The sequence below is a fragment of the Lepidochelys olivacea genome (genome assembly GCF_965140295.1).
Source record: "Lepidochelys olivacea isolate rLepOli2 genome assembly, chromosome: 1".
Taxonomy (NCBI): domain Eukaryota; kingdom Metazoa; phylum Chordata; order Testudines; family Cheloniidae; genus Lepidochelys; species Lepidochelys olivacea.
The window spans coordinates 144,697,759-144,724,807 of record NC_140411.1 but is presented as its reverse complement, the minus strand read 5'-3'; the positions used below and the strand labels follow the sequence as shown (position 1 = coordinate 144,724,807).

The window sequence follows — 27,049 nt, the reverse complement described above, 5'->3', positions numbered from 1 at the left end:
GATAAATCATCATTTTTCATCTAAACATTATTCAAAAGGCAGTGAGTCTATCCTTATTGTGCAGGTGTTATTTTGGATAGAAGCACCTTTGCACATATAAGGATATATATGCTTTTTAAAAACATCTCTAGTAAGTAGCCAGGTTGGAGGGGCTGGCAGAGGTTCTAAGCAGAAGCTCTTCAAGGGAGCAGTGACACACTGCTTAGCTTTAGAGACAATGCTATAATCTTAATTCCAATAAAGGTCAGTGTAGGAAGAAAAGGACACTCTCTCTGTATTCTCTTTACTGCTGTCATGAGGTGTCTCAATATCTCACTAATAATATTACTATGCAAATCAAACTAATCAACATGCTCTCTTTTTTTTGTTAAAGTGCTTTGGAAGAAGGCATGAAAACCAAGCTCCTTCTAGTGACATCAGAATTGTTAAGTACTGGGAAGAAAATCCCTCCTTGAATGGAGCTACAGAAACTAAGTTTTAAATTGAAAATTAATGTTATATCCCTCAAGAGAAGGAGGGACTGCATGTGTTATTCAACAATAGCTCTGTGGACTTGTGCTATTAAGTGCTAACCAGTCCTTTAGGCAAGAGGGGTAGGAGTTGTTATGACCCAGGGTCTTGAGGAAGGAGGGATGTTTTCATTTGATCATAAGATTCTGTAAGTGGGGAGTGTGTGGTATGGGTCTCTTTCTCCAGCAGTGAAAATAATGCAGGTCAATTCACTGTAGTTCGTATAATTCTGGACTTCCACAACCAGCATGGCTTGCTTGAATACCCATTTTATTTTTTTATATTCAGTGCCATGCCAAGGGTGTTCTGGGCCCAGTTTGATGACTGAAATCTGCCCCCGTCCCTGCTTGTCCGCTGCAAAAAACCCACCAAGTACTTTTGCAAAGGAAACTTTTGAGCCTTCTCTGAAGAAATCTCATTAATTAGCTCATCACAGTCTATCTGCCTTGCTTCTGAGCTCACTATAGACACTCGTAGGTCAGTTGATTTTGCTGTCTCTCATTAACAGCCACAATTACAGCGAGACAGCAAAAAACATACATGTTTCTGTGTCAGGGAAATTCACATCCAACGACATTTTGTGAATGTAGTTAAGGAGATCAATAGGCACCTTTGAGTTCAAGTCACCTTTAAAGATTTTCTTGTAAAAACTGGCCAAGAGCTTGGTCTTATTCTCAAAACTCTGAGTTTAAATCCTCAGGGTAGCTGCTTCCTAAGTTTTGAGCATGCCTTCACTGATGAGACTTTAGTTTCTTGGCCATCAAAAAAGCAATCCTTTCTCCGTTGTACTTATGCATCCTATTATCCAATTGTGTTAATATTGAGCCTAAGATGAGGTTGCAAACCTCACATTCAAGAACCCTTCAGGATTGATGACCTTTCATCAGTTTGCCTGGTGTGACTTCCCTTCTTCAAACTCATTTCTCTTTTAATGGTGTGGATATTCCTAACATTTCAGACTGTGAAGAAGCAGCCTTCTTATGTGCAATGAACCTTGCAGACTAATTTTGACAAAGAGTCTTGAAGGCCACCAATTAAACCATGAGCCATTTGAATGTCAGGATCCTAACTCTGAAATTTTTTGCTCAAATTGTTAATTTTTTATAAGAAAATATACCACACGTTGGCCAAAACAAGAAACGAAAACTCTGAAATGTTTATTTGTAAGCTATTCGCTTTCGACTTAATTTCTGGCATAAAATAATGTCAAACCTTGATCTCATCTAAAGCATCAAGAATGCCCACAACCTGAGTTTGTAGTGGATGAATTGCCTCTACCCTTGCTGACCATCTTGTCGTACTTCGGCATTTTAATGTAATGCTAATATGCTTTTTCAACACATCCCAACCACTAGTAGAAACAGAAAACAGGGTATGCAGTGTTAAAATAATTTTAAAAATTAGATCAACTTGGGGAACAACCATTGCAGCAGCTTCTCCAACAAGATTCAGTGAGTGGATAGCATATGGGATGAAGGGTGCATACTTATTTACCTGCAGAATTCAGTTTTGAACATCGCTGTATGCTGCATCCATGGTAGCTCTGTTCTCATAGCATTGTCCCCTGCCATCAGCCATATCTAAACCATCTTTTTTCACTTCTTTAAAACGACCTCCATAATACCCTTCCCTGTTTTGGTGTGGATGCCAATGAAATCTACAAAGCACTAAACAGGACCCTGAACACACCATTCAGGATGCACTAAATAGAAAAGGCTAGGGCCTTGTGACAGAAGAAAAAAATGACAAGTATGGCCCACAAATAATCAATCACTGCCTCCCCCACCCAAAGCCCATAGCCCTTTAAGGGCCCCTGACAGGCCAAGGCCTGTTTCCACTGGAACTGTTTTGAACTCCCTTTATACAGTTCTGTTTATATTTAGGATACTGTAAATTAAGAGGTCATCCTTTTCATGATGAGACAGCCCCCAGTAAAGCTTGAGCTAGCATTATGTACATGCTGTGACAAACTGGGAAAAATGTGTATTATTTTTAAGACTATTATGTGTGAGTCAGTTTCCCTGTTCAATATGGTATTGTGGCCTGCCTGTATGCATAAAGCTAACTCCAGTTCCATAGCCAGGACATCAACACGGTGGGGGCACCTGCATGATGAGAGGCAGTTGTGCGTGGCCTTCAGAAGTTCATGAACTGAAACATGCAGTCTCAGTCAGAAGCCTTTTTAAAAACTTTGTTCTTGTGAAATAAGAAAAAAATAAGATTCCTATTTATGTGATTGTTCAGTATAATAAATATTCAAGCATTCAAAACATTCAAAGATTCAGAAATATAAAAGTATAGCTCTTAACATGAAAGTGCTGTGTAAAGTACAGACTGTTTATGCAACTAAAGCTGAAGTCTGATAATAGTGTCTGAATTCTTTCTCAGAGACATCCAGTTTCTGTTTTGAGGTCAAATCACTTTCATATGACAGGAGATACAGGTCTCTCGCTCTCTCTTTTTTTTTAATGGATCATGCTCATTCTTAAGTGTGATAACATTCTTTTCAAACAAGAAAAGGAATTCTTACCACCTGCAGTTGATGCTCTGAATAACAAGACCACTATAAACATTTCAAAAGTACATGGGAAAGCCTCCTTTAATTCTTCGGCAGCATTTAGAACATCTTCAAATTCTTTGCCATGTCTCTTATCTATCAGTGACTTAAATTCAGCCATTTCAACTTTCATCTTCTCAATATCTAATCCAAACAAGTCAATCAAAGCATACAATAATTCCAATTTCAAGAAGAAGAAGAAGAGAGAGAGGAGAGCTGGTAGGACAGATTGCTGACAAGCTTTTATATAACTTGGAGCTTGTCAAGGTTCCTTCCCCACTCTGAACTCTAGGGTACAGATGTGGGGACCTGCATGAAAAACCTCCTAAGCTTAGTTTTACTAGCTTAGGTTAAAACTTCCCCAAGGTACAAATTAATTTTACCCTTTGCCCTTGGATTTCTACTGTCACCACCAAACTTTATCTGGGTTCCTGAAAAAATGGAGTTTGGACACATCTTTCCCCCCAAAATCCTCCCAACCCTTGCACCCCACTTCCTGGGGAAGGTTTGGTAAAAATCCTCACCAATTTGCATAGGTGACCACAGACCCAAACCCTTGGATCTTAGAACAATGAAAAAGCATTCAGTTTCCTTACAAGAAGAGTTTTAATAGAAGTAAAAAAAAAAAAAAAAAAATCTCCTCTGTAAAATCAGGATGGTGAATACCTTACAGGGTAATTAGATTAAAAACATAGAGAATCCCTCTAGGCAAAACCTTAAGTTACAAAAAAGACACACAGACAGGAATATTCATTCTATTCAGCACAGCTATTTTCTCAGCCATTTAAAGAAATCATAATCTAACACATACCTAGCTAGATTACTTACTAAGTTCTAAGACTCCATTCCTGTTCTGTCCCCGGCAAAAGCATCACACAGACAGACACAGACCCTTTGTTTTTCTCCCTCCTCCCAGCTTTTTAAAGTATCTTGTCTCCTCATTGGTCATTTTGGTCAGGTGCCAGCGAGGTTACCTTTAGCTTCTTAACCCTTTACAGATGAGAGGATTTTTCCTCTGGCCAGGAGGGATTTTAAAGTGGTTTACCCTTCCCTTTATATTTATGACAGAGCTATTCTCAGAAAATCTCCTTTGCAATTCACCACTGGTTTCATCAATCTGTTCATGAGAAATCTGGGACTGCTTATGCTCATTTTCATTTTGGAATCCTGCTAAGTGCTCTGTGACTCTTGAAAGTTGAAATCTAGAATCTTGAAAGTTTGGCTCTTTTGGTGGCACAATTTAAGTTGGTGCTTCCTTACATGCCTCTTTCAAAACAGGGTGCTTGGACAAAATCTCTGAGAAAAAACTTCCAAAGTCTGTCTTTTGTTGAAGTTCTTCAGAGGCCATAGCAATCAATTCAACTCCTTTAGCAAGGTGCATTATTTCCTTTTGAAGATAATTGTTCACAGGAGCAAAACTTTCAAAATCATTCTCATAACCTCAGCTAAGAACAAGAATTCGGACGATTTTGTAACTTCCAACAACCCTTTTGATTCATTGAACAGATTGCCATATCCATTCACAAAGTTTGGCAGAATACTCTGAATCTGTTCCACATTACTGAGGATTATTTCCTAGGTTTTCAGGTGACCAGTCTATCTTGTTTCTCTGAGTGTTTGCAGGTGCAGGCCTTTGTACAGCACACTCACTTCATGCCTGCAAAAAAATGTGTATAGAGACTTATAACTGAGAACATCTGCCACTGCTGAGTTCACCTCACACATGAATAACCACCAGATGGAACTGGTGATTCAATCAGTGCTTGTAAGGTATTTGCTTGTTTAAATTCTGGTGTAAATGCATTGTACACCTCTTTTACACCCTGACATAACATTGGTTCCCTCAAGGTAAGAACATAAAGTAAAGTCGAGTTTATGGAGACCCAGTTCATGGAGGTCTTTCAAAATTTGTTGTGAGGCCATGAAATTGGGCTACTCCAATAAGTCTCTCCTTGGCTTTTGCTATTAGAGTAGCATAAAACAGTGGGCAAATTTCCTACATTGACAGCATCCCTTGTGTCACATTGCAGGCAGAATCACTTGACATCACAATTTTTCTGAATATCTTCAACGATATCTTCTATAACCATCTTAATATCAATTATTTCATTCTGAATTTCAGCAGAAATGTACTTTGCATTTTTTGGAATAGTTTTCAGTGCATCCTTGAATTTTGGATCTTGTTCTGCAGTAAACTTAATTAGGTTGATGAAACTTCCTGATGAATTGTTCAGAATAAGGTCTAAGTCCTTGAAATTTATGATATCTTGATCTTAGCAAACTGGATAATTTTTGCCACAGTTTTTAAATAGTATCTGTTTCTTTCAGTTTGAAAGAATGACACCAAAACAGCAACTGTGGCACCTGAAAAGGGAAGTTATGATAAAGAAAATATCATAATCAAATTAATAATCCATTAATATTATTGAACAAATGAACAAACAGAAATAATAAAATTTAGTAAGTTTTTGGTATGCTGGATCTACCACATCAAGTTTTGGAGTTTTCCTTAAGATAAAGGATTTAATATTCATAACTGCTGACAAGCCTGTTTTCTTCCCTCTTGGCATGGTGACTTCTGGTTATTCAGGTTGGGAAAATTTCCTCCCTTCTTAGTTTTCCATGACAAGGGTCATCTTTTCAGTTTCAAGTTGTTTCAGTGTTTTCCCTTTAACTGTAATGGTCTATAATTGTCTTTTCTTGGGTTGTCCAACGCTAAGTACTTGGAGCTAGCCTCGTTGTCTGGTGCGGGATGCAGCCCCTCAGGAACAGAATGGGGAGACAGGAGGATTAGGGAGATAAAAGAATCAGCAAGATGGAAACAGAATGTCTGTACTAACTAAGTTAAGAACCAGGAAACCATTTACAATGGATGAAATAACAATGGATAATAAAGCCTGGAACGTAAGATGAGGTAAAGAGAAAGTCGTGAACAGACCGTGCATGGACAGAGCATGCTGTACAGGGGTTGGTTCCTACAAAGTAACCAAGCCAGTCTCAAACCTGTAATGCAATATATAGTGAAAGTAAAGTAATGTGATGTGTAAAGGTATATAAAGGAAGGGAGCTTCAGTGTAACTTTGGATGTGTGGTATACTCTTTACCAACCTGGTACATTTGAGTCTAATCAACTCTGTGTAGCTTTACTGTATGCCAAATAAAGGAGTTTGAGTAACAAGACTGAAATTGAACTGAGTTCTTAGGGAACCAAGTGGAAGAGGTGTTGGGAGAACCCCAACATAGTGACTCAGAGTCCATTCATCTGGAGCAGGTAATGTATAGTTTCTTATATATGTAGCTTTACTGTCAAGGATCACAACCCAGCAATTTAGCAATGGCTAAAAATGTAAACTTGAGAAGGTTTCCAGAGCACTGGAGGAGTGGAATAGATCTAAAGGAGGTCGCTATGGACTCCCCAGGGAAGTATTAGGAGAAGACTGGGGCTGGGTGCAAAAGGAACTCCAACACAGAGTGTGAAATAAAAAATGCAAAACAAAGAAGTCAAAAACTTGTTGCAAAAACTAATCCTGAACATTAGGAGCCCTGTTTAACAAAAGTAAAAAAGTTAACCCTTATGTAAAAAAAAAATAAAAAATCTACCCCTCCCATTTTTTTTTTTAAAATTGGGGGCCTAAAAAAACATAGAGAGATATATAAAGTATTTGACATGCAGTCTAACAAGGTATTTTAAAAGAAAATTTAAAAGGTATTCTAAATACCTGTGTAAAAGAATACTTGGTAGAGCATAGCAAATGTGTGTTAAATGTCATTACAATTTTAAAATAAAACCCATGGGCAACCAAAAAAAAAAAAAAAAGAAAAGAAAAGAAAAGAAAAACTAATTGTAGCTAAGAAAACAAAAAGCCTAAAAAGCAAAAGAAAAGGTGCAAAGACACTTAAAAGAAATCTGATAAAATTGTGTCACTTTGAAAAATAAGTAAGTAATTTTTTAAAAAAGTAAGAAGTTAAAATTTTTTATGCAAGTGTTAAAAACTTTACAAAAATAGTAAAATAGTAGTAAAATAAAAAAATTAAGTAGGGTGGTGTAGTAAAGGTACTAAACCTAACATTCAGTAAAAAGGGAAAAGAGAGTGCTTGGTTTAATAATAAAATCTGGTTATGGCATTACAACTCAGTGTAGCCTCGCTTGGGGGAAATCTGATAGTGAAACAAATTATGCAAGGAGAGGACAGGTGCTGACAACTCCCACCACTATCTCATAACGAGTACTAGGTTCAGAACATGCCAAGTTTTCATAAGAGACTTTATTTGACATATATTTATACACAATAATATTGTACACAGCCAGTTGATTCAATTGCATATTCTGTGGTGTTCAGACTCTGTTGCCCTCTTGGGGTGTCTGGACCATGATTGTCACAAAAATGTAGAAATAAAAAAACATTACCCGTAGCTTCTCTTTTCCTTGTTGCAGTCCAATCAGCCACTGTATAAAAGTGGACTAAGCAGTTTTCATGTTTGATTAAAAGTTTGCCTTGAGAGTTCATTTTTCCAATTGCAAAATCTAGACTGAATAAACATCATATCAACTCCCATTCCACCAGCATTGTGAGGTTGATGTCACAGTCACTGGAGAAACAGATAGTTCATCTAAGGTTTCTTCTGGGCTACAGAGAGCATTCCAGTTTGAGTCAGCCCATATATACTCCAAAAGGAGCTATCCCCTTTCTCTCAATTCAAAAGGCACTCTTCTTCTTTTCCCTCTGAACAGGTGGATTTTTCACACCGCTGAGCGACGTAGCTGTGTCAAATTAACTTGAGTGTAGACCTGGCCTCTATGTTGTGAGCACTGTCCAGTCTTTGAAGAAATGGAGTTTTAGTTTTGTGTTGTTTTTCCTTTTGGGGGGAGCCATTGCAAGCAGTGGAAGAATTTGCTCTCTCCCGTAACCTCTCTAACTAACGTCAATTCCCTGGGCAGAGTTGCTTCCTGGGAACTGGGCATTAGTGTTTTGGCTGTGATTCCTGAAAGAGGAGATTGCCTGTGTAGTGTTTGATCATCTCTATTTAGTATAAAAAAAGGTACACCAAGAAAAACCCCTCACTTTGCATCACTCTTCTAATGCAGTAGGAAACCCACATGCAAGGTGCTCTTCACCTGCTGTCACTTGACAAAGGCATGACATGTTTTCAGTTTTGATTGTGGTTTGTATATGCAGAAACATTATGAGCAGACTAGAACACTTATTTGACTACTTAGCTTAAATATATTTTAAAAATGCCTCTGCTTCAGTGATTTCATTTTCAGCATCTGGAAGGTCAGTTCACTTATTGGAAAACCTTAGGTAAAAATCTCAGATTTGTGTAGCAAATTGATACTGACATTAAGCAGGCTTGACTGTACCTCAAATTATTGGGTTTTATTCCCCTGCATATAGAAGTAGTGTACTTTGCAAATTACGCACTGTTCCCATCTGACTTGTTACTTTGGTACACATATTTGAACAGCTCACCATGGCGGACGTTTATATTTAGCAAATTATTTATTAAAGTGGTGGCTCAATACAGTCAAGCGTTCTTCAACACATTCAAATTCTGATCTCAGACCTCCTACGTTGATCCCCAATGAGGGCTCTGCTGATGTTATGATTACAGTGAGCTCCTGGAAATTGATTGCTTTAAGAATGAGTAGGTTGGGATGCACCTCATAATGAGAGCAGTTGAGTCTTTATTGTTGGGAGGAGGTGAGGAAAGGAAGTAGCTGTAATTCTGTCACTACTAGCCTTGTACACGTTTGTTTCCTCACTAGGAGAATCCGTTGCCTAGATATCTATCTAGATGACTTTTATTTCTGATTAAGGAAAATACTCTCCTGCTCCTGCCCCCTCAAAAAATCAACAGAAGTCTCCATATGAGATGTAACAGGATTAGGGGAAGGAGTATGGTAAAATGGTACCCTACCTCACCCTCAGTTATCTCAGTGGGATGAGAAGCTACCTGTCTCTCGCTGCCCCAGGCATTACCCAGAGAAACAGGCTGGCCCTGGTTCCCCACCTTTGGGAACAGGTGGGACATTAGGAACTCCAGAGGACTTCCCTTCCCCCGATCTGTCTAGTGATGCACTGACACTACTCCAGCAGGGTCTTTCCTACCGGGTCTTCAAAACACGCTGGGATTGGGTTTAAGGCTGCAAACCGATTACCTTCCTGCTTGAGGGCAGGGTTGCCAATTTGGATTGGACGTAGTCCTGGAGATTTAATCACATGACATAATCTTTAATTAAAAATTAATCTTTAATTCCTGGAGACTCCAGGTCAATCCTGGAGGGTTGGCAACCAACCTTGAGGGATGTCACAGTGGCTTGTGAGTTCCCAGGACTGAGCCTGAACACTGGAGACTCTGGTGAGGAAGCTTCCAAATTGCATTGCCCTCTCATCATGGTACTTCCTCCATGCTTGTTCCTCTGACCTGTGTCAGATCCATCTGTGAGGTGGACTGCTCCCAAACAGTTACTAAATTCCAAATAAGTAAGGTGCCCTTACCAGGGTAGTAGCTGTATCTTGAATTAAACTGTTAAAAAGGGTACACACACACACACACTCCCCTCCCCACCAAATCAAGTAAAACAGACTTATCTTTCTCAGGAACAGGAGAAAACCTGTTAGAGGGTTTCAAAATATACTAAGCTGTTGAAAGGGTTTAAAATGGACTAAACAAACCCTTACACTACTTCCGACAGCCAAATGAAAAGGCAAACGGAACAATTTACTCTATATGTACACATACAACCCCCCTCCACCTACTTTAATCGGTAACAATCCCTTTTTTGTGGAGTGGTGAAACTTGGCTCTTTGGATTGACAGCCCCAGAAAGGCTGTGTGAGGAGGGTAATGCCCCATCCATCAGGTTATAGCTTCACTCGGAGTTCCACTCACAGCAGTGTTCACACCCATCCCCCTTTTCTTCTTTTTTGTGCACACCCAAAATCTTCCTCTACAATGGAGATGCTGGTTTGAAAGGTCACTAGATGTTCCCCAGTAGGTTTTAGTAAATGGAGAAGATCCAGCTCCCAAGCAGGTGAATGCACTGGCTGAGTACTTACTGGGGGAATGGTCCACTCACCCCTCCCCCCCCAGTCAATGGTTGACTGAAAAGGATTAAAAAAGAGACCACAAAAAACCCCATCTCTTCAGTGCTCTCGACTCCCCTGCCTGCTGTGAGGTGGGGCTGCCATTGCCTGAGCTGTGCTCAGCTCATGGAGGTCTTTGCCTCAGGACTGGACTGGAAAAGCTCCAGCAGAACCAGCTGCAGGACTTGTCGCTTTCTCCCTGGATGCAGGGGCTGCTGGGACTCTGCCTGTCAGTGCACGGCTAATCTCAGGATGGCTGGGGGGGGGAGGAAGGGGGGGAGCGCACGTCACTGGGCTCTGGCAGCTCAGCCTTTCCCTTCTGCTCCCCTCACTCTCCTTCGTGGGGTCTCTTTCAGTGTCTCTCATTCCCTAAGGACCCCTTCTCGGATTCCCCAGGCTGCTCCCTGCAGCCCCCATTGTCCCTGGTGCTGTTGTTCACGCCCCACAGTCGTTTTCACAGAATCATAGCTCTGTACAGAACACAATCAGGAAGAGTCACCAATGATTCTAATCCCATTCCAGTGAGCATATGTTTCTTTTCTGGTCAGATGTCTCAAGATGCTCAGCACAGGACTGGGATTATATGGGTAACAATGGACTATGAAAAGTTAAATCAAAATGCCAACAAAAAGAAAATGGAGGGGAAAAAAGACAAATAAATGAACAGATACCAGGTCTCAGAATATGAATGGTGTCAGCTGTTGCTAAAATATGGTATGCAATGAAACACAATGAAAAACAAAAGCTATAATGAAGCCTACTGAGCTCCTGAGCTGGAAACTTTACCATGTTTATCAGTGTTTAATTACCTGAAAACTACTCTTCCACGCTATACTCCCTATAAGTAATTGTCCTAATATGGCTGGAATTGCGTTCCAAGCATTGATTTGATTTTTTTTCTTTTTTGAATACTAAGCATTCAAACTGGTCCAGAGTGCAGTGAAATATCAACTCCTTGTATGTGTTGTTTGCTCAAGACGTGTTACATACAAACAGGAAATGTTAATGTGGTAATTTGAAATAAGGATAAAATAATTAACTGAGAACTCATCCTAGCTCCGGTAAAGCCAATCGATTTACACTAATTTACACTAGCTGAGGATCTGGCCCAAAGCTTTGAATTTGAAATGAAATCTTTCAAAGTGCTATGTAGCTAGGAAGGAAAACAGCATCTGATTGGTGGTTTTGCATTTGAGATTTTTTTAAAAAATTGATCTTGTCCCTCTACTGCTAATTTTTTTAATTTATTTTTTTAGTGGACAAAGACCCAGTGAGCAATAATAGTTTCCTTTCCATAGTGGGACTTTGGCTCTTTTGTGAAGAATATTGAACTAACATTGACATAATACACATGATCTGTATTCACAGAAAGGAAATTTTTAGGCCCTGATCCTGCAGTGAGCTTTCCATGAGTGCATGGGTGCACAGCTCCATCTACACAGAGCTCATGGCAGGACTTGGATCTTAAATTTTAATGGAAGACCTCCTGGGCCTCATAATATGGGCTCTTTCCCAGTTTCTCACTTGGGAATTTTCTTTTCTCATTAACTCCCAAACCCTCTTGCTGTTGGATGGCTCCTGGAAAGCAACCCTTTGTCTACAGTGTGTTGTGAAACTCTGTGCATTCTATGCTGCAGCTGCTCGATCTGTCTAGGCATGCTAGTTTTGGGGCAGTGTGAGTGTTTTCTAATTAGCTCTCTAATTGAATTCTTTTACAGATATGATTTTATATATGTAAAGTGCTACTTAAGCTACTAGTGGCTCTTTGTTTTGCTTTTACATGTCTCAGAATTTCATTTTATACTGAGAAGCTGAGACAGCTGGTTGCTCAAGCGAAGCATCCCTAAGACTTTGGAAGATGTTCAATGAGAAATCTGAGGATAAAAAGAATGAGTCAGTTAAGAGAATGGTAAGTTAAATTGACACATGGTAGACCTTACATTTGCAAAATTAATTTTACTGAGGGTAACTTAGTACCAGATGGTACATCACACTGGAAGTTATTTAAATAAAATTTCAGCAGTAGTAGAGTTCAGCATAATAGGCAACTTCTGTCTCAAGTATTTATAGAGTGTCAATCACCATAGTATCTAGGAGTTGATCTCAGAATCTTAAAAGGGCAGCACCACTATGGATCATAAAGTTCAAAATCAGTGTCAGTGGATGAACCAAATTACCCCTTCATTATCCATTTAAACGGGAGACCTATCATCTAATTTGTTCAGCTAGTGGCTCAAAACAGAGATGGAAAGCATCAGTTTGGGAGACTTGCAGCAGGGAGGAATCTACAAAAGACCCCAGACATTTAGGGTATGTCTACACAGGGATATAAAACCTGCAGCGGGCACAGGTCAGCTGACTTGGGCTTGTGGGGCTCAGGTTCCAGGGCTGAAAAATCACTGTGTAGACATTTGGGCTCAGGCTGGAGCCCAAGCTCTGGGATCCTGCGAGGGTGGAGGATCCCTGGACGTCTACCCAGCAATTTTTAGCCCCACAGCCTGATTCCCACAAGCCTGGGTTAGCTGACCTGGGCCAACTGCAGCAGTCCTACGGGTCTTTTATCCCTGTGTAGAAATACCCTCAGTTGACTAAGTGGCTCTGATTGTCTGACAAGAGTCCCAGAGGTGGCAATGCTCTGTCCAAAATCCCAAATTGATCCAGCAACCCAGAATGTCCTAAATAAATAAATAAATGAAAAAAACCTGGTGCAATATTATAGCAAAACCAAGGGCACCTTACCCTCAGATGTGGGATCCAACCTCAGGAGGATTGTGACATCAAGAACAAAGAGCATGCTGAGGAAGCACATTGACTATCATTCTGTAGTGGGTTTAGACATAGTGGAAAGTGTAAACCAGAGAAGGTAAGCTGTGCTGAGCACTCCCTCACACTGGTTATTTGGGGACATGCAGTTGATGATGCTACAGTCTGAAGGAGGATTTTAACGGTTTATTGCTACATGTTTAATACTGTACCTTTATTTATTCTCCACTCTTCACAAATCTCTGAGCTTGAGCAAAACAGCAGACCGTTTTAATAACAATATATAATATATAGTGTTGGCAGGCTTTGTTTTTTTATTTTTCTTACATCTTTGACAGTTAATATTGATGTTTATGTTTAATCATGTTTTTAAATTTTTCTTAACTTAAATTTTCACAGTTTGAGGGAAATTATGGAGGGGCAGATAAGAGGGGGTCAGAACTCATTATTTAATGACAGTAGACGTTGATTTTTAAAAAGTTAAGGTTTTGTAACCATTAAAATACAAATTGTCAACATCACATGTCAAACTATACAAAATAAATATCCTTAAATCCAACTGTTAAATGTTCTCAAGCAGTATTTTTCTTACTTTGCCTTTCTGTAAATTTCATTTATCGATGGAAATATTTTTTTGTCGGTTTTTGTGTGTATGGTGAAATCTATGTTTACCAACATTTACCAATAAAAATCTTATCCTTCCAAGCCACCCTATATATTGTTGCTGGAGAGAGAATTACTCTTTAATTATAGCTGCTTCTATGAAAATGGTATTTCAGTGTGAGCACAATACAGAACTGGAGCTAAATTAAATGTCTGTTTCTGCATAGAAGGTAAATTTAACCAGGTGCTCAAAATCAAATTAAAGTGGGAATCAGTTGTGAAGAACAGAAGTGTTATAATTCAGCTAATGACCCGAGGTAAAACTGGCAGGAAATTTGCTTTCCCATTTGTAACTAAAAAATTGCTTCTCTGAGATGTTGCTGCAGTTTGTCTTCCAGAGGCCAATGTCTTCTTGTGAGAACAATAAGATTTTGCAGCTTTTACACTGATTAGTCCTAATTCATTACAGTGGTACCCAGTGTTATCACTATTTTCTAACTTGGTTGTTAAATTGGATGGCTCATTTCAACCCAATAGCCCCTCTTGCTACTGACCCATGGATGAGCTTCATGTGTTCTTCAGACACATTGGAGTTTCTATAGGAAACTGCTCTCTTTCAGTGAATATAAAATGCCTCAGGCATTTGGCCCTAACCTTGCTGCAGAATGGAATTACTGATTTACTCTGCCTGATCAGATTGCCAAACAGTACATTGGTCAAGCTTTTGAAAGTAGGGGACTCCACTGAGCCTTGTCTGAGAGTTGTACGGCTGTCCTAATGCAATGGCAAACTTTTTCCCTGTCAACTGTTGTCATAGAATCATAGAAATGTCAAGCTGGAAGTGACCAAGAGAGGTAATCTAGTCCAGCCCCCTGTGTTGAGGCAGGACCAAGTAAACCTAGAAGATCTCTGACAGGTGTTTGTCCAACCTGTTCATAAACACATCCAATAATGGTGATTCCACAACCTCCTTTGAAAGCCTATTCCAGTGCTTAACTAGCCTTATAGGTAGAAAGTTTTTCCTAATGTCTTCTAACCTAAATCTTTCAACCTAACTTGAAAGCCTATTCCAGTGCTTAACTAGCCTTATAGGTAGAAAGTTTTTCCTAATATCTTCTAACCTAAATCTCTCGTGCTGCTGATCAATCTGATTACTTCTTGTTCTACTATAGGATAAATATGGAATTAAAGAATTAGAGTTAGCTTAAGTTTGGTTCAGGAGACATATATGTGTTGTAAAGAGAAGCCCTGATTAACAAATAGAAGGAAGGCCTTGAAAGTAATAAGTTATAAGGCCAGAAGGAATGAAGTAGGGAGGATGTCAGGTTCAAAGAATAACTAATAAGATAAATGAATGTTTCTAAAAAGCAGGCCTCTGACCTATAGGGATGACTGCAGATGGTTTTTAAATAACAGAAAGAATTTGTCTTAAAATGAGCCAACATGGATCTTCCTAATCCACATACCAGTGTTTATACCTATGTGAATACAGGTGCAATGGAATAAATTTTGGACAACAAGCGGGAGGGGAGGAAAGGCCTTGGGAAGAAAGGAGATTGTAAATCTTATCTGGAATAAGTCTGGAAATAAGCTAAAAGCCAATTTGAGACAGAAGTCAGTGCTTGACAATGACATTACTTGTTTGTTGAGGGTATAAAAAAGTAAACTCCTGAAGTATTCATTGCTAATATCTGCTTGATCATATTGTAGCCAACCCATATGAGTCTAAGCATGCCCGGGTGTAGCCTGTTTGTAAGTATCTGGATCAAATGCTTATAAATGTTTTGTTACTGTCTGTAAAGTGCTTATTATTAAGGCTAAGATTATGTCACAGAAGTCAAGGAATCCGTGATTTCCAGAGACCTCTGTGACATTTTCTGCTTCAGCCCTGAGGCTGTGGGGCTGGAACTGTCAGCCAGCAGGGGACCCGGAGCTCTAAGCTGCTGCAGGTGGCAGGGTTCCCCACAACTCCCAGCTGCTGGCTCTGGAGCTCTGAGCTGAAGCGGGGAACCCGCACAGCTTCTAGCCCCTATCGGAGGGGCCCCTGCAGCTCCAAGCCACTGGCCTTAGAGTTGGGGGCCACCGCAGCTCCCAGCCTGTGTGAGTGGCAGGGGAGCCCCTGCAGCTCTGAGTCACCAGTCTCAGCACTCCCAGCCCTCGTGAGCAGCAGGGCGGCAGGCAGTGCTTTCATCCACTGTGGGCAGCCAGGGACCTTGACTCTCCAAGCTGCCGTGGGCACCTGGGGACCTTGAAGCTGCAGCAGCGGTGAGTGCTGGACTCCTCTCTCCTCATTTTGTCACAGTTATTTTTAGTAAAAGTCAGGGACAGGGCACAGGCTTCTGTGAACTTTTATTTATTGCCTGTGCCCTGTCCATGACTTTTACTAAAAAAACCCGTGACACAATCTTAGCCTTACTTATTATTTAGGCTTTTTGGCATGTTTAGAGCAATTGTATAAGTGCCCTTTGGCCTTTTGAGTCGTACAAGCCTTTTCATAGAATCATAGAATATCAGGGTTGGAAGGGACCCCAGAAGGTCATCTAGTCCAACCCCCTGCTCAAAGCAGGACCAATTCCCAGGACCAATTTTTCAATTGCATCACACTGTTGACTCATATTCAGTTTGTGATCCACTATAACCCCAGATCCTTTTCATTAGAAGTACCAACTGCTCAGTTATTTCCCATTTTGTATTTGTACATTTGATTTTTCCTTCTTAAGTGTAGTACTTTGCACTTGCCTTTATTGAATTTCATCCTGTTGATTTCAGACCAATTCTGCAATTTGTCAAGGTCATTTGAATACTACTCCTGTCATCTAAAGTGCCAGCAGCCCCTCGTGTCATCTGCAAATTTTATAAGCACACTGTCCACTTTATTATTCGAGTCATTTACTGAAATATGTATATTGAATAGTACTGGATCCAGGACAGACACATGTGGGGTCCAGTAGATACATCCCTCCTGCAGTTTGACAGTGAACCATTTATAACTACCCTTTCAGCCTGGTCTTTCAACCAGTTTTGCATCTACCTTATAGTAATTTCATCTAGACCACATTTCTCTAGTTTGATTACGAAAATATCATGTGGGACTGTGTCAAAAGCCTTGCTAAAATCAAGATATATCATGTAGACAACCCCCCTCCCCATCCTCTAGGCCAGTAACCATGTCAAAGAAGGAAATTAGGTTGGCCAAGAGAGAGAGGCAGGGACTTCTGCTCGGGAGCAGAGTGAACCTCGAGCCCCTAGAGGTGCAGTATCTGGGAGAAACCAGGCCTCCCTATGCTTTAGGTAAAACAGATCTGCTTGAAGATTGTTTGTGTTATAAACCCTTTATTCTTGTTATGATGTGTTCCTACTGCTCATCTGGAAAAGGCTGTTTTGGGTCACTGTATTCACACAGTGGTCCACGCTCCTAAAGGGAAGGCTTTCGGGTCTTGAACCCAGTCAGTCCTGCTGAGGAATCCCAGTTGGTACACAGAGTACAATAGCCTGAGACCTGGTCTGAGGATGGGAGAATTGCAGGATTCCACATCAGAGAGGTGAAAGCTCAAGGCCTAAAATTTGGTGGATTTTCCAGCTCCAAAACAATTTTCCACTGACTGGTAGTAATCTGGTGTTGCAGGTTTCCACAGTGCAATTGCCACTCTCTTTTCCACTGTCTGTGCAGTTCTCATTTTAGCGTCTCTGCATTGAAGGGCTGGGGCAAGCTCAGTGCACAGGTCCAGGAATGTGGCCTTGTGCATCCCAAAATTCTGCAGCCACTGCTCGTCATCTGAAGCCTACATTGTGATGCGATTCCCACCATCAGTGCTCATTTCTCAGAAATGAGAAATGGGGAGAAAGTTGCATGATGGAAACTTGACCCTGCAGTCCCAGTCATCCCTACGTAACTCATTTTTGCCACATCATGCATTGCCAAAACTTTCCAAAAGACGGTGCACTGGATCGTGGCGAGTTGCACACTGGGATACCTACCCATGGTGCATCACACTGTGAATAGAAACAAGCATGGGCAGTGGGTGTAATAGGCCGCCGGACCCCCAGTTGCAGCGTTTTGGGGGGAAGTTTTTTAGATTTATTATGCCCCATGCAGGTTCTGGGGTGGCTGACGAGGCAGTATGTGCTATTCAGCTTCCCGGGTTCATCAGTAATAGGGAGATCATTGATGAACCCAGACAGCTGAGTAGCAAATACTGCCTCCTTAGCTGCCCTAGGACCTGTATGGGGCATATCAAAAGCTTCTTCTGGAGGAGAGTCTGAGAGACGCTTTTCTCCAGGCGACTTGGGGTCTGGGGAGGGGAGGGGAGGCACGGCGCGACTGCAGCTGGCCCTGGACTCCTCCAGGCGTGTGTGTGTGTGTGTGTGCAGGGTGGGAGGGGCTTGGGGCTTCGGCCGGCTCGGGGCTCCTGTGGGCAGGTGGTGGGGGAGGGGCTTGGGACTTCGGCCGGCCTGGGGATCGGGGTCTCGGGGCTCCTCTGGGTGGTGGTGGTGGTGGGGGCTCTGGTGTAGTATGAGAAACTGCTACATGTAGACAGGTTTCAGAGTAGCAGCCGTGTTAGTCTGTATTCGCAAGAAGAAAAGGAGGACTTGTGGTACCTTAGAGACTAACCAATTTATTTGAGCATGAGCTTTCGTGAGCTACAGCTCACTTCGTCGGATGAATTCCAATGAAGTGAGCTATAGTTCACGAAAGCTTATGAAAGCTTATGCTCAAATAAATTGGTTAGTCTCTAAGGTGCCACAAGTCCTCCTTTTCTTTTTGCGAATACAGACTAACATGGCTGCTACTCTGAAACCTGTCTACATGTAGCAGTTACTCAAATGTAAAGGATTTAAAAAAACTGCTATTGTAAAAAACTGCTATCTGATGTAGCAAATTCCTACAGATAGCAGTTTCTTGCACTACATACACCTTCTGTGGTGTGTGTGGGTGTGTGTGAGGGCGTCTCAGGGCTCCGGCCACAGGGGGTGGGTGGGTGGAAGTGGACGAGCCGGGGCTAGCTTCCCTGAAGTGGGGTTCCACCCACGCCCATGGAAACAAGCACTCCTGGTGAGTACGTGCAGCGCCGATGCAAGGAGCCAAGTGTGCATGTGCAGAAGTGATGTATAAACTGTGGCAGCTTTATCAAGATGTAACTTGCAGCTTCAAAAGTTTGTAATGTAAACATGCCCTAATTAAACAAATGCAAATCCCTGGGTAGCCACTCATTTCAGTTTAAGAGTGTCTTATTTCAATGTAGATTAAGTTGGTAAATAATAGACTTAAATTAAATTTATATAAGCCTCTCTTGAACTGAAATAAGAGTGACCACACTGAGTTTTGAAGTGGTTTAACTAAATTAGTTTAAAAACACATTATTAGTTAAACTGGAGTAAGTTTTTGTGTTGACAAAGCCTTAAGAAAATGCCTCTTCCCAGTGGGTTGTGTAAAAGCATAAAGACAGTTTTTGTTTAGTCTGAGCAAACCTTTTTGACTTCTGGAATATATTTCTAAACAGGCCTTTGTAAGAGTTTTGTTTAGCAGAGGGGTCCTTTCCTTGATTTCTGTGAAGCAAATTGTTTGAATATTAAAGTTTTCGATGCACAGTCTGTTGATAAAAGACCCTGAGAATGTACTCCCAATGCAAGTTTTGTTTGTTGAACTGCCAGTGAGGATCTACTAGCTTTCAAACACATTTTTGGGTAAATATTGTGTGCATTTATAAGCTAGCCCATTATGGCTGCAAGTAGCTTTTAAAAAATGTTTGTGAGGATTGTTTGTGTATTATTTTTTTTTAAAACTACAGAGTTAAAAATAGACTAAGAACATTAAGCCACAGAACCCTGGGGTATTCTTATATCAGCTATCAAATGCAAGAACATTCAGAGTTTGCATTAGAACATTCAACATCCCTTATTGTGTCACAATAACCATTTACATTTTGTATGTGTCTGAGCTACAGACAGTACGTCCCTTCTGAAAGGGCAGTCAGAGAACAGTCTGACTTCTAATCGAAAAAGCATGTAACTCCAGTCACACTGAGACACACAAGCCATTTTGAGTGAACTGGCCCCTCAGTGACATAAATCTTGTTCCATAATTTATTAAGCTACTGTCATTTTTAAGAGAAATCATTGATGTTCATTCATAGCGTCTGCCAGATAATAATGGAAATGATACTTCGGGACAATTTACAAGAATAGATATAGTACAGTAGTGTTTGACTTTCTCAACTTTTTTTTTTTTTAAGATGGTTACATCCAAGGATGGAAATGGCAACATGTATCATTATAAAGTGATTGATTTAGAATCCAGAAAACTTATACTAAAGTTCTACGTGACAGATCAGGTAGAGTTGCAAAAATTCAGGGAGCAAGGAATGGATACAGATAGATATTGATACAGATACAATTGGATAAATATTAATGGCAAGAATAAAGGCTTTACCTAGAATGGCTCAGGCAATATGGAAACCCAAGGATCTTTCCAAATATTGGGGAGGTGTTTTTACATGCATAAAAAAGTGAAATATAAATTTGTTTGATTTTATTCAATTATCTGATTAAGATGTCTTTTTGATATACAAGTTTCAAATCTGGTTGCAACCTTTACATTCTCTGGTGGAAGGTAAAAAAGTTAACCCTCGTCCTAGGTGTATAGTCGTGATTAAAAACATGTGAATTTACATGGCATAGGGGAAAAATCAGCTGAGTCGAATTTATTGAATTATAGAAAATCTTATGTAGTGTGAATAATGTCAGCTTGAGTTATTGTTATCAAAGCAGCACAGATGGTTAGACAAAGGAGCAGAAAAATAAATAAATAAACCCAACAATGTATTGGATAGGAACAAATTGTTCCTGTCCAGCAACAGGAAGTACTATTTTTATTTCTAAAATGATAAATCCATGCAATGGTCTATCATAAAGATCATTGAAGCCCAAACACCAGTGTCATTTGAGTTAGAGACAGGTCAGAAATTATACTTGTCTGGTGCGGAATAGGTACTGCCAAAAAAGATGCATTCTGAGTACTGTATCTATCTCTGAATGGGTGCTATCTTTTCCCCCCCATCTGGTGCCTTCTCCCGCATTTTACTATGTATCTTTGTGTATGTGAGTATATAACTAGGCTTCCTCAGTGACCATTCTGTGTAGTAACTAGAGAAGAAATGTAGTGGACCTGAAGCAGTCTCTCTCTGACTGAACTCCATGATGTACCTGTCAGCCAAAGAGGTTGAAGACAGAAGTGATATGGCCAAAGGTCATCCATTCTCACACCATATAAATGGAGTGTAGTAAAGGGGATCTCTCACAGAATCTGGGGTGTGTGTGCTTGCTTTCCTGAAAATGCTCACTGAGAGAGCTCTCATCAGGGCAAACGGTTTCCTTTCTCCTGTTAGGTTAATCCTTGACCATTTTCATCATCCTTCCGCTATCTATCTACTTACCTACCGATAAGCCACCTCACCACAGTATCTGAGCACCTCCTGAAGATTAAAAAATTGAAATAATTTCTCTCTCTTTTTTTGCAGACAGGAGAAGAAACAACTTCGTTTCTAGAGGGTTTTATGAATTATTGTTTTTGTATGCAAGTATGTGGATGTAAATAATTATTGAGGAAAAGCTAAGCCAAAGATATGAGCTTTGCATTCAGTTCTGAATGTGATGAGGATAGTAGTCATTCTTAACCCTCTACTTACTTTTGCTTGTGCAAGGGAATTAGCTGTAGGCCCCAGTTTTGGGAGGGGCAGCTCCTGAAAATGGTATGTTGTAGAACAGTCAGGTGGTTTGGCATGCTAGCTCTTTTTCTCCAGTCTGTGCAGCTTTGCAACTTTTCACTGTGTAACTGGAATATTGTTTGCCATTCCACAGAGGGCTCTTCCCCTTCTAGACAGTTATGTCCAGCATAACACTACCATGCATGCACTTGAAGGGATTGCATGAAACACAAGGCCATGCTGTTTTTAGCGAGATTGAATCCATAATAGTAATCTGCTATTACACTGGTCTGTGCTATATCTGATAAAGAAACTGATCTGGAATAGACAGCCAAAATGAGATATGAAGTGTCAAGTTTTCAAAGCCCTGTGCAATGGGGTGAGCCATGCAGTCCTACATGTGCAAAGCAACCAGCACATTGCGTGCACAGGTACCCATCTGCCCCTGTAGTTGCACACACAGATGGGATTATTTAGTGCACCACAGTTCAAATTCATTCTACGTCCATAAAGCCTGAGTAACTGAGCTCCATCTGGGTGAAGTGTGGAGTGGAATGGACAGGTGAGGTGAAATCTACCCCTGCCCTGATGGAGGCCATGATACAGGGCTGCTGTGCGTGGAACAGTAGCTGTCAGACCTTCCGAGCTTGTTGTATGAGTTGGCAATAATACAGATCCACAGCCCCTCCTCTGGCCCATCCGTGCACACTCTTTCTGTGGTAGGGAGAGGATATACAGACATCCATGTATTATACGGCTTCTTCTACAGTCCGCCACTGCAGCCCCTCTACAGGGATTAAATGGTACTGAAAGCCTTGCGCTGGCTCTCTGCATCATGGGTGAATTACACCTTTTGGGCAACTTGTCTATTATGCAGAACTTTTTGAAAACTTGGCCTGAAGTGTGTCAGGAAGAACCGAGATATGGTCAGAGTTCAATGCAGTCTATGTTTGACAAAAATATGGTTCTGAAAACCCTTTCCACAGCAGGATCTGCACACTTAGATCCATGCAAATTAAAGGACAATTTTGACTATCAGCCTGTGTCTTTTTTAATGCAGAAAGATGCACAACCATTTGACTGTAATATACCTTCTGTCTGAAAAGGGCAAAATCAGGGCCACTGAAACTATGGCTAAAGAAGAGCTAGTAAGTGCTTTGTGATGGGGTGTATACATGCTGCACTGGAACTGAAGGGGTTAAGGAACAACTCTGGGCCCAGGCAACCCTGCCCAGCCTCACCTACAAAGCATGCTCCAGCTGGAGCATAAGAGGTAGCCAGATAGCTCAGAAGAGGCCTGACAAGGCAGGGAGAGGCACCTACCCTGAGAGCTCCCGAGGAAGGGTGATGCAGGAACCTTCCCCTGGAGAAGAGGAGTCTGCCGGTGAGCCCAGAGAGGCTGAACTTGTCTTTCTTACAGCTCAGAGACAGACTGAAAGACTTTAACACGAGAGTGGGTAGTAGGAACTCCAGGGTTTTGGATGTCTGGTAACCCTTACAAGGCCTTGGGCTGGATCCTGGTGGAGTGGGAGGGCCAGGGCTCCCCTACCAATCCCCTCCCCCCATTAATGAGGGCACAAAACCCCTCATCTTCTAGACTTCCTCCTCCGGGAGAAGGAGAGAAAGGATAAATGCCTTTTGAAACCCCCAGCAGGGATTGGACACCTATGGGAGTCAATAGATTAACCCCATATCTTCCTAGGAACTCTGTCACACCAGGGGGAGATAAGACTGAGGAGCAACCTAACTGGATGCTTGAGTCAAACCCCAAACAAAAGGCTGCTAACAGGCATGAAAATGGCCTTGGGGAAAGAGTAGAGGAAAAGTGCAGAGGCCTAACCCACTAGGCAGCACCACCACTGAGCACCATCCATTATATTAACTCTGGCAAATATCTCAGCAGTGATGTGAATGAAATCTTAAAGCTGATGAATTCAAAATTATAAGATAAATTCGTAAGACTTAGGAAGAATCAAAGTTTTATACATTTATAAATATTTAATACATATTACTGCATTTTGGGAATTACAATGCTATCACTAAAATTATTTCATAACACTATAAAACATAGCAACATAACATTTCTGTCAGCAACACTTGTAAAGAATACTGTGGGAAAAACAAAGACATAAAATGAATAATTAAACTGTTCACCTTGCATAGTACTAATATTTTTTAATACAAGCAGGATCGAAATGACCAATTTTTTTTTACTGAAAGTTATACAATATGTTGCAATTTAATTAAAGGAGAAACTTAGCTTGACTTAATTGGAACTGAAGAAGATTAAATGATAAAGAAGGCTATTATTAAATTCCAAGCCTGAGCAAAATTAGATAAATCTTTTGGCACTCCTTTTTTGTTGTTGTTTAATATTAGAAGAGAGATTATTCCACCATTGTTCCATATAATTAAGGAAGTAACTTTTATGGTCGTTAATATACATTTAAGCATATACCAAAGTAGCAAAATAACCATTGAAACTTTATGAGTTTTCAGGGGAAAGTCAGATACTGAAAAATTTCAGCTGAAAGCTAATAGTTTGATTTGGAAATGCTACTCTGTTGCCTTATGGGAGTTGTAGTTTGATTACCTCGTGTCCCCATTCTCCTCTATGAGCTGGGTTCCCCGTCGGACTATGTTTCTCTTGCTGCACCATGGCCAGGGACACCCATGATATACTACTTCCTATCTCCAAAACATGTTCCGTGAGGAAGCCCAGTGAACAGAGAAGAACGGGAGCAAGAGCAACTGAACTAAAACTCCCATGAGGCATCATGGCAGCATTTCCAAATCAACATGTTTTTGGCCAATTCAAATTTTTCTACAGAAAAACAATCCAATTTTTGACCAGCTCTACTTTCAACCACCATTTGCCATGGGGGAGATCTTAATCCTTTATACCTTTTTTTTTTTTATTCTTGACCTAGAAAAACTTACTCAACTTATAGAACTGAGCAATCACGTAATTCTACAGGGCTACTAAAGATTAAGCTGTTGTATGTGGGTGTACGGAAATCTGTTTGCACTGGCTGAGGGGCACATGTGTTATTTCCCCTGTTCTCCCCCATCCTCTGGACTCACTGGACACCCTAACCCTCAACTACACTAGAAACAGTTTGCTGATAGAGTTATACCACTATAACTATACCAGCAAACCCTCCTAGTGTAGATGCAACTTCTACCAGAAAAAAAGTGCTTTTGCTGGTATAGTTTGTATCAGTCCCCTGAACAAAATAAGCTATACAAAAAAAACCTTTTTTTGCTGGTATAACCGTGTTTAAACTAGGGCTTTTGCTGGTATAAAGTTTCATGAAAATCATTCCCTTAACCATCATTATACTAGAAAAAATGTCTAATGCAGACCTGGCCCCAGATAATGTGGTGAGAAAAACCTAAGGTAGATAATGCGCCATCCAATGGGTATTTCCACTGGGAAGTTGGACTCCAATGCTCTTCTTTTGCTAGGAATTTGTGTGTATTCGAATACACCCAAACCAATGTAAAAGTCTTATGGAAACTCACAAAGCCAGAAAATCCAGAGTTAAATCTGAAACTTTTAGAGATGCAATCAGGGATGTTGAACATTGTAGCAACTAACTCAATATTTTTGCATTTGCTGGGCTATGCAAGATTATCCCAGTGTTCTTGTAGCTTAATGTTCTTAGTGGGTTTTTTCCTCTGTAGCTTTTTTTAATACAAAAACAATCCTCATAAAAGTTTTTAAAAGGCCACATGCAGCTATAAAGTAAATGCACACAATATTTACCCAAAATGTGTTTGAAAGCGAGTAGATCCTCATGGGCAGTTCAACAACCAAAACTTACAATGGGAGTAAATTCGCAAGGGCTTTTATCAGCAGAAAACTTTAATATTCAAACAATTTGCGTCACAGAAATCAAAGAAAGGACCCATCAGGCTAAATAAAACTCTTATAAAGGCCTATTTTAGAAATAATGACAGCAATGCCCCTCTGCCATGTAAATTGGTCAAACTGGACAGTCTCTACGTAAAAGAATAAATGGACACAAATCAGACGTCAAGAATTATAACATTCAAAAACCAGTCGGAGAACACTTCAATCGCTTTGGTCACTCGATTACAGACCTAAAAGTGGCAATTCTTCAACAAGAAAACTTCAAAAACAGACTCCAACGAGAGACTGCTGAATTGGAATTAATTTGCAAACTGGATACAATTAACTTAGGCTTGAATAGAGACTGGGAGTGGATGGGTCATTACACAAAGTAAAACTATTTCCCCTTGTTTATTTCCCCCCCTCAGCCATTGCCCACTGTTCCTCAGACGTTCTTGTCAATGGCTGGAAATGGCCCACCTTGATTATCACTACAAAAGGTTCTCCCTGCCCCCTTCCCCACCCCCCCGACTCCCGCTCTCCTGCTGGTAATAGCTCACCTTACCTGATCACTCTCCTTACAGTGTGTATGGTAACACCCATTGTTTCATGTTCTCTGTGTATATAAATCTTCCCACTGTATTTTCCACAGTATGCATCCGATGAAGTGAGCTGTAGCTCACAAAAGCTTATGCTCAAATAAATTGGTTAGTCTCTAAGGTGCCACAAGGCCTCCTTTTCTTTTAGAAATGCATTCCAGAAATCAAAAGTTTGCTCAGAATAAACAAAAACAGTCTTTCCATTTTTACACAACCCACTGGGAAGATGACCTTTTTTTAGGCCTTTTCTACGCACAAACTTATAGCAGTTTAACTAAGAGCTTGTCTTCACATACAGTGCCACGGCAGCACAGCCACTCTGGTGCAGCTGCACCATTATAGTGCTTTAGTGAAGATGCTACTATGCCGATGAGAGAGCTTCTCCCATCAGCATAGTTAATCTACCTCCCAAGAGGCAGTAGCTATGTTGACAGGAGACGCTCTCCTGTCGACATAGCGCTGCCTAAATGGGAGGGGTGGGAATTGTGTGTGTGTGTGTGCGCACGTGTGGGGGTTAAGGTCGGTATAACTACATCACACAGAGGTGTGGATTTTTCACACCCCTGAGCAACATAGTTACGGGTCTGTAGTGTAGACCTGGCGTAACAGTGTGTTTTTAAACTGATTTAATTAAGCCACTTCAGAACTCTGTGTGGACACTCTTATTTCAGTTCAAGAGAGGCTTATATCAATTGAATTTAAGTCTGTTACCTATCAACTTAATCTAAACTGAAATAAGACACTCTTAAACTGAAATGGCAGAATTCGATTTTTCTTTTTTATAATTTTGATGGATAATGATGTGTATTTTTAAACACTTTTTTTCCAATTTTTTGTTGATTTAAATTGCAATAGTTGCACAAAATTATGAGTGGAGTTGGGCAATACAGTAGATGTTAAGATTCAAAAAGATAAAATTTGATAACCATTAAAATACAAATTGTCAACATCACATGTCAAAATGCATGAAGTAAATATCCTTAAGTCAAACTCCAGTAAGTTTTCAAGAAGAATTTTTCTCACTTTGCTTATCTGTACATTTCAGTTATCGATGGAAATATTTTTAATTGATTTATGTGTATATAGCTGTCAAGGTTCCTCCCCCACTCTGAACTCTAGGGTACAGATGTGGGGACCTGCATGAAAAACCTCCTAAGCTTATCTTTACCAGCTTAGGTCAAAACTTCCCCAAGGTACAAAATATTACCCCCGTTATCCTTGGAATGGCCGCTACCACCACCAAACTAATACTGGTTACTGGGGAAGAGCTGTTTGGACGCGTCCTTCCCCCCAAAATACTTCCCAAAACCTTGCACCCCACTTCCTGGACAAGGTTTGGTAAAAAGCCTCACCAATTTGCCTAGGTGACTA

At 40.6% G+C, this 27,049-nt stretch overlaps 1 long non-coding RNA gene across 1 annotated transcript in view; it reads right to left on the bottom strand.

The window, feature by feature from the left end:
* LOC311526813 overlaps window positions 1-27,049 on the bottom strand; it is a 53,599-nt gene that overhangs the window by 26,030 nt on the left and 520 nt on the right. The gene's annotated exons all lie outside the window — the stretch shown is intronic.